This window comes from Rana temporaria, chromosome 13, assembly GCF_905171775.1.
Source record: "Rana temporaria chromosome 13, aRanTem1.1, whole genome shotgun sequence".
NCBI lineage: Eukaryota > Metazoa > Chordata > Amphibia > Anura > Ranidae > Rana > Rana temporaria.
In genome coordinates, this window is record NC_053501.1 from 51,933,112 (window position 1) to 51,945,847 (window position 12,736).

At 43.2% G+C, this 12,736-nt stretch overlaps 1 protein-coding gene across 2 annotated transcripts in view; it reads left to right on the plus strand.

Annotated features, from left to right (window-relative positions):
* Positions 1–749: 749 nt before the first annotated feature.
* Positions 750–12,736, plus strand: part of SPTBN5 (spectrin beta, non-erythrocytic 5) — a 347,370-nt gene continuing 335,383 nt past the window's right edge. The window contains exon 1 of one of the 2 annotated variants that reach the window (XM_040332524.1): positions 750–841. The gene's annotated coding sequence lies outside the window, so the exon portion shown is untranslated. The remainder of the gene's footprint in view (positions 842–12,736) is intronic. The other variant, XM_040332525.1, reaches the window with a different exon arrangement.

A 12,736-nucleotide genomic window follows, 5' to 3' on the forward strand; every position in this document is an offset into this window, starting at 1 on the left:
CGACGTTGAAGAGGCCTATGGCTGCTATCTAGCCACTAGATTGCAGAAATTGGAGGAGGGCCAATGCCTCCTCGGGGAGGGAATTTTTGCCACCACCACAGCCACAGCCTCCAAGGAAGCGTGCAGTGAAGCGTGGACGGAAGTTTGTCAGAACTGTGTGACTATCAGCAGCAAAACAACTTCATTATTCTAGCATTATAAAGAACAAAGCAATGCGCTGCATTAAAAGATCTTAGAATTTGCAGCGTGACGAATGTGCGATCTCCATTACGAACGCAAGTTTTACCAGACCGAGCGCTCCCGTCTCGTACTTGATTCTGAGCATGCATGGTTTTTAGTGTGTTGGAATTGCATACAGACGAACGGATTTTTCGATAGGAATTTTTTCCATCGGAAAAATTGAGAACATGTTCTCTATCTAAGTCCATCGGAACTTTTTTCGGACGGAAAAAGTCGATTGGGCATTCCCCAGGTCGGAATATCCGATGAAAAGCTCCCATCTGACTTACAGGGCAGGGCATAAGGGACATTTATATAAACTTTTTTTTTTCACACCTCAAACTCACCTCTAAAAAATAATTTATTTTATGGGACTGAACCAATATAAAGGCTGTGCATTGAACTTTATACTGTTATGTTGATGAATAGTTCTTGATTTGAGACATGGAACCTTTGTATTTAGGTTGTAAATGCCTTTCCTCTATAACTGTACTCAAAGGTCATTTCTACCTTCACCTTCTAAATGTAAGAAAACTCCCTTTTAGCATTACTCAGCTCTGGTCTCCAGGAGAGACTGAACCACAGAAGACTCACACTGACTGGATACCCGGACTTCATAGAGGTACGCTTCGCTTTTTAGGTTTTTATTGCCATTTTCTTTTTGCTTTTTTTTGTAATCATTTTATACACACTGGAGATTTTATAGAGAAAGCTAAAAACTGAAAACTGCATGTTGGACACGTTTTTTTTCCTATCATTATGAAAACACAGTGATCAACCAATCACAGGGTAAATTCCATTTCTAGAATTACAATAAGCTGGCCTTTTTCATTGTGATATTTAGGCCTCATGCACACAGGGGTTTAAGTTTATGTGTTTTGCATTTTTTTCCCCTGCCGCTAAACACCCCTCTATCATAGCCTGTGTCCATGCACACATGGGCCCAGATTCACATACCTCGGCGCATCTTTATGCGGGCGTAGCGTATCGAATATACGCTACGCCGACGCTGCGCAGAGCGGCGAGCACAGTATTCACAAAGGAAATGCTCCCAACGTTGCGCCGGCGTAACGTAAATTCGTAGGCGTAAGCCGGCCTAATTCAAAGTAGGTGGAAGTGGGCGTGATGCATTTAAATGAACCGTGACCCCATGCAAATGATGGGCTGAACGAACGGCGCATGCGCCGTCCCATGGACGCTTCCCAATGCGCATGCTCAGAATCACGTCGGAACGAACGCCTAAGATACGTCGAATCACTGCCTACGACGTGAACGTAACCTACGCCCAGCCCTATTCACGTACTACGTAAACGACGTAAAATACGACGGCTGTGTTCCCTGGTGCATTGATGCTGCTGACTTACACCTGCTTTATGAGGCATAACTTTGCGCCAGACGTACGACTTACGTAAACCGCGTATATTACTGAGACGGGCGCAAGTACGTTCGTGAATTGGCGTATCTCAGTCATTTGCCTATTCGAAGCGTAAATCAATGGGAGCGCCCCTTGCGGCCAGTGTAAATATGCGCCCACTATACGACAGCGTAGGAAACTTACGTCGGTCGGATGAAGCCTAAGGCGTATCTTGCTTTCAAAGTCAGGCGCATAGATACAACGGTGCATCTGTGCACTTACGCGGCGTATCTCGAGATACGTCGGCGTAAGTGCTACGTAAATCCGGGCCTAGGTGTTTACAGGCGCTTAGAGGCAAAAAAAAAAAAACTAGAGCAGTGTTTAGGGGAGGATCATTTTACCACAAAAACTCTGACGCACCTAAACGCATTTTAACGATAGGTGCGTTTAGCACGTGAGCGTTCATTTATTCCAATAGCCAAAACAAATGAATACTCAGGTCAGTTGAATTAATACCCATGCGCTTGGCACACCTAAATGCATTTGCAAAACGTGGCTTTAGGCACATTTTTAATGCTGCTTTCTTTCCTGAAGCATAGGCGTCCAAGGAAGGAAAAAACATGTCCTGCGTGCGTGGGGCCTTAAAGTGTCTCAATAAACAAAACTTCTGTTATGTTTTGGACAGAACAGGGAAGGTTTCACAGCTCTTTTTAGATATATTGCTGCCTGGTAGTTGCTGTTGTCTAAAATATTATGCCTGGCATGTATCGAAATGTTGGTGATTCAGAAGAATTTAGCCCGAATTTCAATCTGTGTGTAACCCTCTCTGTACAACAGACGCAAATCGTTGGACTAATTTCTGTTGAGTGGTCCTGGTAGAAAACCAGCATTTGATCAGCCACTGCAGCCAATGGCCAATCTACTTGTGTGGATGCCAGTGGCAGCTGATGCTCAAAATTTTTGGGGGGGCACAAACAAACTGAAAAAAAAAAAAACATCAGTTGCCACATCAAACTCAGCTACTGTGCCCATCAAATGCAGCTACTGTGCCCATCAATTGCCACCACTGTGTCCATCAAGTGCAGCCACTGTGCCCATCAAACGCAGCTACTGTGCCCATCAATTGCCGCCACTGTGCCATCAAACACAGCCACTGTGCCATTAAAAGCAGCCACTGTGCAATCAAACACAGCCACTGTGCCCATCAAACGCAGCCACTGTGCCCATAAAATGCAGCCACTGTGCCCATCAAACACAGCCACTGTGCCATCAAATGCTGCCACTGTGCCATCAAACGCAACCACTGTACCCATAAATTACCACCACTGTACCCATCAATTGCTGCCAGTGTGCCCATCAATTGCCGCTACTGTGCCCATCAATTGCTGCCAGTGTGCCCTTCAATTGCTGCCAGTGTGCCCATCAATTGCTGACACTGTGCCCATCAATTGCTGCTACTGTGCCCTATAAATTGCAGCTACTGTGCAGCATCAAATGCTGCCAGTGTGCCCATCAATTGCTGCTACTGTGCCCCATCAAATACTGCCAGTGTGCCCATCAATTGCCGCTACTGTGCCCCATCAAATGCTGCCAGTGTGCATCGCCCAGCACATACCTGTCTCGAAGTGGTCAGCGACAGTGTCCTGCACGTCCTAGATGTCTTCTTCCGTCCTCTCTATCAGGCGTCCAATCACAGCGCCTGACGTTTCAGGAAAATCAGATGACAGGTAACAGACCCAAGCACCTGATTGACTGAGAGGTGGTTCAGTGTTAGCAAAGCGAATTCCTTCGCTTTGCTGACACAACGCTGAGTGAACAGCGAACGCACAGAATGGCGCCCGCTGTTTACCTTTTTGGATGCCTACGGCTCTAATCAGGTGCTTCCAAAAAACACCCCTGCCGCTGTAATTCAGGCGCCCGAAAAGGGGCCGGACACCTGAATAGGGGGTGTCAGCGGCGACCATAGATAGATTGCAATGCATGAATCTATCTATGGTGATAGAGTGGTGCCAGGAGAAAGGGGGCGGCACCCATGCGCCCCTTATGGACGCACCGCCACTGGTGGATGCAGGAATCTGTGAGGTGACAGGACCGGTTATCATGAACCAGACAAACTTTGCTCAGTGTTTGCCCAGCTTTAGAGGGGTTTCCCCTCATGTGGAAAGGTTTCCTCTCACTTCCTTTTGTGCGTCCAGTACAGGAAGTGGAAGGAAATCTCTGCAATGGGACACTAAAACAACAGTAAAAACAAGGAACACATGATTATCAGGGTTTTCACCATATATTAATGTATAAAAAAAATAAAAATGTTTTTGTAAAGATACACTTGAAGAAGAGCAGCGAAAAATACACTAGTATGTATGCCATGCATTGTCATCTTAAAATCCAGGGAGTCACCCAGGTTTTTTTCTCTCATTTTGTCACCCTGCATGATGTACAAATCATCTTTTACCAAGGATCTGACCAAGCACTCTTCCCTCAGTGGTTACCTGGTGAGCCCTATTTTAGAAGGTAGTCCTGATAGGCTTATATTTGTAAAATACAGTAAGGACTGGTTCACATCACAAAAATGCACTGCATGTGCGTTTTTAACGCGTTTATGACGCAGTCCAATGCGTTTTTAATTTTTTTTTTTTTTTTTTATGTTTCTGAGTGCATTTCAGGTTCTTTTTTTCTTCACTAAACTAGGGTCCAGTGAGTTTTTGATGCATTTTTTATGCGTTCCAGTGCGGGTCAGTGTGTTTTTGATGTATTTTACTGCGTTCCAGTACAGTCCACTTTTTTTTCTGATGCTGAAAAGCCCTGGAACTGACTGCACCGGTGGGAACTGTGCCATTGGAAACCATATAACCTACTTTGCATGCATTTTTGATGCAGAAAAAAAACCACTGGACTGCATGTGGCGTGAACTGGCCCTGAATGTGTATTTTCTTGTTTCGGTTTCAGCTTCCTAAAGGGTGACAACTTATATATGAACTTTTCATAGAACCCCTACTTTGGTTATATACAGTGCCTTGAAAAAGTATTCATATCCCTTGAAATTTTCCACATTTTGTCATGTTACAATCAACCAACAACGTAAATTTATTTTATTGGGATTTTATGCATTAGACAAGCACAAAGTAGCACATAATTGTGAAGTTGAAGGAAAATTATAATTGTTTTTCAAACTTTTTTTACAAATAAATATGCGAAAAGTGTGCCATGCATTTGTATTCAGCCCCCTTTACTCTGATACCCATAACTAAAATATAGTGTAACCAATTGCCTTTAGAAGTCACCTAATTAATAAATAGAGGCCACCTGTGGGTAATTTAATCTCAGTATAAATACAGTTGTTCTCTGAAGCCCTCAGAGGTTTGTTAGAGAACTTTAGTGAACAAACAGCAACATGAAGGCCAAGGAACACACCAGACAGGTCAGGGATAAAGTTGTGGAGGAGTTTAAAGCAGGGTTAAGCTTTGAACATCTCACTGAGCACTGTTCAATCCATCATCCAAAAATGGAAAGAGTATGGCACAACTGAAAACCTACCAAGACACGACCATCTACCTAAACTGATAGGCCGGGCAAGAAAAGCCTTATTCAGAGAAACAGCCAAGAGGCCCATGGTAACTCTGGAGGAGATGCAGAGATCCACAGCTCAGGTGGGAGAATCTATACACAGGACAACTATTAGTTGTGCACTCCACAAATCTGGCCTTTATGGAAGAGTGGCAAGAAAAAAGCCATTGTTGAAAAAAAGCCATAAGAAGTCCCGTTTCCATGTGGGGGACACAGCAAACATGTGGAGGAAGGTGGTCTGGTCAGATGAGACCAAAATTGAACTTTTTGGTCTAAAAGAAAAACGCTATATGTGGCAGAAAACTAACACTGTACATCACCCTAAACACACTATCCCTACTGTGAAACATGGTGGTGACAGCATCATGTTGTGGGGATGCTTTTCTTCAGCAGGGACAGGGAAGGTGGTCAGAGGTGATAGGAAGATGGATGGAGCCAAATACAGGGCAATCTAAGGCCCCGTACACACGAGAGGATCTATCCGCTGGAATTGATCTGCGGATCAGTTCCAGCGGATAGATACGCTGGTGTGTACATCCCAGCGGATCTTTTTCCGCGGATTTTTTTCGGCCCGACCGATTTCCAGCAGATAAAAATTTCTTAGCATGCTAAGAAATCTATCCGCTGGAATCGGCTTCAGCGGATCGATCCGGTGGTCTGTACAGACTCACCGGATCGATCCGTCCGATTCCCTCCCTCGCATGCGTCGTAATGATTCGACGCATGCGTGGGTATCCTTATATGACAGCGTCGCGCACGTCACCGTGTCATCATCGCGGCGACTGCGCGACACGTCATCGCGAAGGTATTTCGGCGCGGATTTCGATCCGATGGTGAGTACACTCCATCGGATCCAAATCCGGGGAAATCCTCGAGAGGATTTATCCGCGGATACGGTTCGGCGGGCCGTATCCGCGGATCAATCCTCTCGTCTGTACCCGGCATCAGAAGAAAACCTGTAGAGTTTGCAAAAGACTTGAGACTGGGGTAGGGGTTCACCTTCCAGCAGGACAGCGACCCTAAACATACAGCCAGAGCTACAATGGAATGGTTTAGATCAAAGCATATTCATGTGTTAGAATGGCCCAATCAAAGTCCAGACCTGAATCCAATTGAGAATCTGTGGCAAGACTTGAAAATTGCTGTTTACAGATGCTCTCCATTCAATCTGACAGAGCTTGAGATATCTGGTAAAGAAGAATGGGCAAAAATGTCACTCTCTAGATGTGTAAAGCTGATGGAGACATCCCCAAAGAGACTTGCAGCTGTAATTGCAGCTAAAGGTGGTTCTACAAAGTATTGACTCAGGGAGGCTAAATACAAATGCATATGACACTTTTCACATATTTATTTGTAAAAAAATGAAAACCATTTATTTTCTTTGCACTTCACAATTATGTGCCACTTTGTGTTGGTCTTACAAGGGTCTCCAAACTATGGCCCTCCTGCTGTTCAGGAACTACAATTCCCATCATGCCTAGTCAGGTCTGTGAATGTCAGAGTTTTGCAATGCCTCCTGGGATGTGTAGTTCTACAACAGCTGGAGGGCCGCAGTTTGGAGATTCTAGCACATAAAATCACAATAAAATATATTTATGTTTTTGGTTGTAACATGACAACATGTGGAAAATGTCAAGGTGTATAAATACCTTTTCAAGGCACTGTAAACTGGAGAAAATCATCTGTTTGTATGTAAATGTGACACAGTACTGCTTCTCTTCCATATGTTGGATGCAGCATCCATTCCTATTGTGTACAGTATGTATGCATAGTAGCGCTTCGCTTGTCTTGTATGCAATTGTTAGTATATGTTCCTATTCTGTATGTATAGACTGTATGTATGCAAATTGCACGGTAGCACTTCTTCTGTCCTGTATGCAATTGTTAGTACATGTTCTTATTCTGTTTATTTAGTCTAAGGACGGTATCACTTCTCATGTTCTGTATGCTGGGTGTAATTCTTAGTATCTGTTCTTAGTCTGTATGTATGGACTCTGCACAGTATCACTTCTATAGTCTTGTATGCGGTGTGTAATTTTCAGTATCTGTTCTTATTTTGTATGTGTGGACTCTGCACAGTATCACTTCTATAGTCTTGTATGCGGTGTGTAATTTTCAGTATCTGTTCTTATTTTGTATGTGTGGACTCTGCACAGTAGAACTTCTCTTATACTGTATGCCAGGTGTAATTTTCAGCATTAGTTATTATTAGGGTTGTCCCGATACCGATACTAGTATAGGTATCGATACCGAGCATTTGCCCAAGTACCTGCTCCGATGCTTCACACGATACTTGTACAGTCAGGGTGATCAGTTCTGTGGGGGAGTTTCAAGCACCGATCACCATGTATAGATTCAAAAGTCTGACAACCGTTTCTCTGCTTCTCTCTCTAACCCCCCTTTCAGCTGTTTTCAGCTGTTTTAGTGAAATCAGCGGTGATCGGTGCTTGTTACTCTCCCACACACAATCACCACTGACTGTCCCCGCATTCGCCTCCAGCCCCCCTCTGTTCTCCAGCTGTCTCTCTCCCTCCGTGTCCCCCTCCATCCCGCGGTCTCCCTCTGTGTCCCTCTCCATGCTGCGGTCTCCCTTCGTGTTCCCCTCTATGCTGCGGTCTCCCGCTGCGTCCCCCTCCATGCTGCGTACTCTCCCTTCGTGGCCCCCTCCATGCTGCAGTCTCCCTCTGTGTCCCCCTCCATGCTGCAGTCTTCTTCCATGTCCATCTCCATGCTGCGGTCTCCCTCCGTGTCCCCCTTCATGCTGCCGTCCCCCTTCTGTGCTCCTCCTCCACCCCCTTGATCTGTCAAGGTGGAGAGCTGAGGTAGGAGCCAGTAAATCCGGCTCCTTACTGTTCAGAAAGGGAGATGTCAGAGGTCTGTTAAGCTCCCCAACAGGGCTGATAATAATAATAATAAAAAAAAAGAATTGCAATAAATAATAAAAGAACGTATTGTAAAAAATAATAAAACATAAAAGAAAAAACACACTGACAGTGTCCACCCCCCACCCACCTTAAAAAAAAGAAAGCATTGTAAGAAAAAAAACAAAAAAAAAACGAATTGTAAAAAAAAAAAATAAAATACTGACACATATGCCAATGTCACATACAATTAAAAAAAGTAATCGGTACTTGTACTTGGTCTTAAAAAAGTGGTATCAGGACAACCCTAGTTATTATTCTGTATGTATTGACTCTGCGCAGCACAGTGGCGTCACTAGGGAGGCCAGAGGGGGCCATGCCCCCCAACATTATACTGTGCCCGCCGCATTATCACTTCTATTGTCCTGTATGCCAGGTGTAATTCTCAGCATTAGTTCTTATTCTGTATGTATTGACTCTGCACAGTATCACTTCTATTGTCCTGTATGCCAGGTGTAATTCTCAGCATTAGTTATTATTATGTATGTACTGACTCTGCGCAGTACAGTGGCATCACTAGGGGGACCAGAGGGGCCATTGTCCCCCCAACATTATCCTGTGTCTGCCCAGTTTCACTTCTATTGTCCTGTATACCGGGTGTAATTCTCAACATCAGTTCTTATTCTGTATGGATTGACTCTGCACAGTATCACTTCTATTGCCCTGTATGCCAGGTGTAATTCTCAGCATTAGTTCTTATTCTGTATGTATTGACTCTGCACAGTATCACTTCTATTGCACCTGTATTCTGGGTGTACAGTATTGATTCTTCTTATGTATGTACAGACTGCACAGTATCTCTTCTCATGTCCTGTATACTGGTTGTAATTCTTAGTATCTGTACTTATTCTGCATGTGTATATGTATGTATGTATGGATTCTGCACAATATCACTTCTCTTTTCCTGTATGTTATGTGTAGTTCTCACTGTGTTCCTTTTTTGTATGTATGGACTCTGCCCAGTACCACTTCTCTTGTTCTGTTTATTAGGTGTAATTAGTCATGACTGCATAGACCCTGCATGGTACCACCTTCACTTATACCCCAAAGCTGATTTTTTAGCATCTGTTCTCATTTACTAAGTGCACTGCCCAACTTTTTGATGTTGTGCATTTGTAATCTCCCTTTATACAGTGATTATTAAACCACAGCCCTTAATTTTGCCACACCTGGTTTATGTCGCAGTGCGTGTTATTTCCTTATCAACCTTTAAACTGTTTTCCCATTGACATCTTTGCTAATATACAACTTTCCCAACACCCTGACCTGTGTGTACCTGTCCCGTCATTACATCGTTGTGCCAGGACACCTAACACAAATATACTCTGATAGGAGACTTCCTGTTGCTGAGATTTTTTTTTCTTGGTCTATCTACTGTACGTAAATATTAATATATTCTAACAACAGGAAGGGGACCACAAAAATGTTTCAGACCATTGAATGGATGAATGGCAGAGGTTGGAATTGGCAAGCAGCATTTTGGCACTGTTTTTTTCTAAAATCATAGCAGTTATAATACTTAAAGGGTTTGTAAAGGATTTTTTTTTTATCTTAATAGCTTCCTTTACCTTAATGCAGTGCTGTTTTCATGTCCTCATTGCTCGTTTTTTTGTTCTCAAGTTGCTGTAATTCTTCTCTGATCTCCACACTTCCTGGTTGTCTGTTTCCTGATAACCACAGTGCTGGGAGCTTTCTCTCTGTGGTCACTTATCAAGGAGGTGTGATTACTGTGTGTCTAAAAACCCACAGCACCAATCAGTTTCGTTTTCCAAACCATCACTGCCCTGTATTGGCTCTGTATGCTCTGTACAGCAGAGAAGCAGGAAACATGCAAAAACGAAACTAGAAACTACAGGCACATTATATGATTGATTTTTATCTATTTTTAATCGTTTTTAAAAGGAATCAGTTAACTATTATGTCTCTTTACCCTGTGTAAACAGTAATTTCAGCAAAAATTTTTTTTTTTATTTACAACTCCTTTAAGTATAGGCAAATAGTAGTTAAAGCCCAACTCTGGGCTAAAGAAAAGAGTTAAAGAAAAAAGCCTGTATGATAGGGGTGGGTGTTACTCCTGTTGCAAAAGAATGTATAACTGCAATCTAGACCTGGTAACCATATTGTTCACATCACTAGGGAGGGGGGGGGGGGGATTCAGTTTAAAGTGTCAGTATGGCCAAAGCTTTTTTGTTTTAGTTTGGGATACAGGAGGAAGGTTTAAAGTCTGTTTATTTTTTGCTGGTTTTATTCTGTAAGGGAAAATTCTTTTGTCTTCCTGCCCCAGAAACACAATAGGAAATGAGAGGAAATTTCTCAAAACTATCAAAAAGAAAACAAACAGACTTTACTTGCATTGAAGGCGAACACACCATTGTTCATATAAAAGTAAATAATGCTTTATTACAATTGAATAAATTATACATAGCTAATATACAATAATGTAAACAAGTCACATAGTAATAAGTCCAGCTGCCAACTCAATGACCACAATGCTATTGAGCATCAGCACTAGGGATGAGCTTTGTGTTCGATGCAAACGTATGTTCGACTAGAACATTGTCTGTTCGTGCCGAATTCGAGTGACGCGCAACGGCCCATAATTCACTGCGGCATTGCGCGCTGATAATTGGTCAAGCATGCACCATGATCCTGCATGCTTGGCCAATCACAGCGCGCAAAAAACGAAGAACCATAATTGGCCAAAGCCAGGGTGGCTTTGGCCAATTATGGCTCAGGGGGTTTAGTACACGCCCCACACTATATAAGGCCGCCTGCAAGGCGGCCGCGTGTAGTGTGTTGCGGCGTTGTTAAAGAGAAGAAGTCAGTCAGTCAGTTAGAGAGAGAAAGAGAGATAGAGAGAGACACAGTGTCTTTTCTACCAGATAGATAGATAGATAGATAGATAGATAGATAGATAGATAGATAGATAGATAGATAGATAGAGCAGGAAGGCTAGTCAGTTTAGTTAAATTTACAGTGTGTAGAGGATATACAGTGAGGAAAATAAGTATTTGAACACCCTGCTATTTTGCAAGTTCTCCCACTTGGAAATCATGGAGGGGTCTGAAATTGTCATCGTAGGTGCATGTCCACTGTGAGAGACATAATCAAAAAAAAAAATTCCAGAAATCACAATTTATGATTTTTTAACTATTTATTTGTATGATACAGCTGCAAATAAGTATTTGAACACCTGTCTATCAGCTAGAATTCTGACCCTCAAAGACCTGTTAGTCTGCCTTTAAAATGTCCACCTCCACTCCATTTATTATCCTAAATTAGATGCACCTGTTTGAGGTCATTAGCTGCATAAAGACACCTGTCCACCCCATACAATCAGTAAGAATCCAACTACTAACATGGCCAAGACCAAAGAGCTGTCCAAAGACACTAGAGACAAAATTGTACACCTCCACAAGGCTGGAAAGGGCTACGGGGAAATTGCCAAGCAGCTTGGTGAAAAAAGGTCCACTGTTGGAGCAATCATTAGAAAATGGAAGAAGCTAAACATGACTGTCAATCTCCCTCGGACTGGGGCTCCATGCAAAATCTCACCTCGTGGGGTCTCAATGATCCTAAGAAAGGTGAGAAATCAGCCCAGGACTACACGGGAGGAGCTGGTCAATGACCTGAAAAGAGCTGGGACCACCGTTTCCAAAGTTACTGTTGGTAATACACTGAGATGTCATGGTTTGAAATCATGCATGGCACGGAAGGTTCCCCTGCTTAAACCAGCACATGTCAAGGCCCGTCTTAAGTTTGCCAATGACCATTTGGATGATCCAGAGGAGTCATGGGAGAAAGTCATGTGGTCAGATGAGACCAAAATAGAACTTTTTGGTCATAATTCCACTAACCGTGTTTGGAGGAAGAAGAATGATGAGTACCATCCCAAGAACACCATCCCTACTGTGAAGCATGGGGGTGGTAGCATCATGCTTTGGGGGCGTTTTTCTGCACATGGGACAGGGCGACTGCACTGTATTAAGGAGAGGATGACCGGGGCCATGTATTGCGAGATTTTGGGCAACAACCTCCTTCCCTCAGTTAGAGCTTTGAAGATGGGTCGAGGCTGGGTCTTCCAACATGACAATGACCCGAAGCACACAGCCAGGATAACCAAGGAGTGGCTCTGTAAGAAGCATATCAAGGTTCTGGCGTGGCCTAGCCAGTCTCCAGACCTAAACCCAATAGAGAATCTTTGGAGGGAGCTCAAACTCCGTGTTTCTCAGCGACAGCCCAGAAACCTGACTGATCTAGAGAAGATCTGTGTGGAGGAGTGGGCCAAAATCCCTCCTCCAGTGTGTGCAAACCTGGTGAAAAACTACAAGAAAGGTTTGACCGCTGTAATTGCAAACAAAGCCTACTGTACCAAGTATTAACATTGATTTTCTCAGGTGTTCAAATACTTATTTGCAGCTGTATCATACAAATAAATAGTTAAAAAAATCATACATGGTGATTTCTGGATTTTTTTTTTTGATTATGTCTCTCACAGTGGACATGCACCTACGATAACAATTTCAGACCCCTCCATGATTTCCAAGTGGGAGAACTTGCAAAATAGCAGGGTGTTCAAATACTTATTTTCCTCACTGTATATACATCCTAGCGTTGTACATATATTTATACAGTGTATAACTTAGCTAGATCAGCTATTCTATTTGTTAGGCAGTAG